Raw genomic sequence first — 2,558 nt, forward strand, 5'->3', positions numbered from 1 at the left:
TCAATTTTTTTCATTTGCGACGTTGGCATTTTGAATAATCCAAGCCAGTTATTTCGTAGATTATCCTAAAATATAAATCGGTCTGATTTTGTCTCATGATTAGATTCAGGTTAAATATTTTGGCAAGGAAAATACGTAGGTCATATTGCATCATGTCAGGATACTAATAGTGCCAGTTTGTACCGTTGGCAGTGCAAAATTTGATCGTTTTAAGCAACAAATTTATCTACGATAAAGTTAACTCTTACAATTAATGTCATCTATGCAGTGATAATTTGAGGTCGTGTGAATATCCTGTGGTTTTCGCATCCTTTGATAATCCTAGTTTGAATCACTTATTACAAAAATAATTGAAAAATAATTTTTTCCAATTCTATTATTCCTCTCATTTATTAACTATAGTTCATTTACTTCATATTCCAATGAATTACGTAATTTTTACAGTTATTTTTCTCACAATTTTTATGCCAGTAGAGTTAAGTGAAAGTCCATGTGCCATTGTGCTAAATCTTCTGATAGGAAAGAAGATAATATTTTTGTATTGTAAGTGCAGTTTCGTGGAGTTTTTTCCCCATTACAGTTGGCATATAATATTGTATTAGTTTCAGGTGTACAACATAGTGACTAGACATTTATATAACTTACAAAGTGATCACCTTGATTAATCTAGTACCCATCTGACACCATATATAGTTATTACAATATTATGGGCAGTTTCATATGTTAATGTCCCCACACGATTTTCTCTTGAAAATTAATTCATTGTTACTAATTAGATTCAAATAAACCACTTATTACTTTTTTCTCAACTAATGTGTTTTGTATATATCTTTGTTTTTCTAGCCTTTTCTATCTGCCTATTTGCTTATATTAATTTCTTAAAATTAATTTCTGTCGCTATAACATTTGTAACAAATATACATTTATTTTCCATCATAATAGCTGTGGAAATACAGAGGACTCTGAATCAACTTGGAACACCTCAAGATTCACTTGAATTGAGGCAACAGCTGTAAGTATTTCATTAAAAAGAAAAGAAAAGGGAAGAATGGGGAAAAACAACTGTTATGTTTCCTTGATAGTGTGTAGTGTATGCTTACTGGAGAAAACAGTGGTGAATTAATAAGGTTCTGCTGCCTTATTTGTACCAAGCTTCTGTGTAAGATTTTCCGTGTAGTAGGCATGTTTTTTGTGTGTGTGTGTGTGTGTTTTTTTTTTTTTTTTTTTAAGATCTGGCTTACTCTATCAAAGCAGAATTTCTTTAGTTACCTTTCTTATACTTTTTAAATAGGTTTTTTTGATGGTGTTTTACTGTGAGCTTCTCTGTGTGTGATTTGCTTCCCATAGCTACAATTCTACAGTGTTACAGTGACCAGATATTTTATTGGTTTAGATCATTACATATTCAATATGAACTATCAACTCCCAAAACTTAAACCTACATACTTGAATTTCAGAAAGCATTAGTCTCTGTTTAGGAAAAAAAAAAGTTATAATAGTTATATAAGATGTGTTTCTGTAAATTAATACCCTGTTAGCAAAACAGCGATAGTTCTTCATGGTGGTACAGATTTTATAGAATATGTTTATACATTTTCTCAAATGAACCTTATAAAATTGGAGTGAGATAAATAGATCAAAAGAACTATTTTCATTTTGCTCATAAGGAAAACATGTCTGTTGGAGGTTTGATAATTTGCCCAGCATCATACTGAACCTGAATTTTAAATCTTAGTTCAGCACTGTTAACGTGTAACAAGTAACATGTATGTAATGAGCTGTATGCCAGACAGCATTACCTGTGGAAGGAAAAAAGAGGAAGAAATTAAAAGATAGGTAGTAATAATTCACATTCTTAAGGAAAAAAAAGAATGTACATTTATCCGTATTACATTTTTCTGTAGAATATAGATACCAGGGTGGTTAAAATGCCTGAAATCTAAATAAATGAACCATTATTTATTGAATTAAAATGAAATAGAAACACATAATGCTTAATAGCTACCATATTTTGCTAAGGTTAATAGTGGAAATTCTGATTATGTACACATCATTAACGTCTTAAGAATTTTAATTATATAACATTTTCTAAAAATTTAAGAAGTCATGTTAAAAATAGAGTACTTCGTAAGTAGATACAAATAGGTTGTAATTCTTATTAGTAAAATAACAGATGTCTATACTTAAGCATACTTTTATATAATATCTCATTATTTTAATATGTATTTAACAGGACTAATATGTATTTAATATGAGAGGTATCAGTGCTGTAACTTATAAAGCATGTCATTAATACAAGCCTTTTTTAGTGTCAAGTTTAGTTAGAAATCTTAGTTTTGACTTTATAAGCTAGCTAACAAGATAGATGTAGATTCTGATATAATTTGCCTCTTTTATTGTGTCCTATTCCCTTTATGGGGAAATGCTTTTTTTTTTTTCCTGCAGCAAACTTAAATAATAGTAAATTTGTACTATTATTTATTACCTCTTCCTCTCTTTCCTCCCTCCCCCCCCCTCTCTCTCTCTGTCTCTCCCTCTGTATTTCTCTCTTTCTCTCT

General features: G+C 30.0%; 1 protein-coding gene across 1 annotated transcript in view; it reads left to right on the top strand.

Moving 5' to 3' along the window:
• Window positions 1–2,558, top strand: part of STX7 (syntaxin 7) — a 37,985-nt gene that overhangs the window by 23,859 nt on the left and 11,568 nt on the right. The window lies entirely within an intron of this gene.

Source organism: Pteropus vampyrus, unplaced genomic scaffold (genome assembly GCF_000151845.1).
Source record: "Pteropus vampyrus isolate Shadow unplaced genomic scaffold, Pvam_2.0 Scaffold43, whole genome shotgun sequence".
Lineage (NCBI taxonomy): Eukaryota > Metazoa > Chordata > Mammalia > Chiroptera > Pteropodidae > Pteropus > Pteropus vampyrus.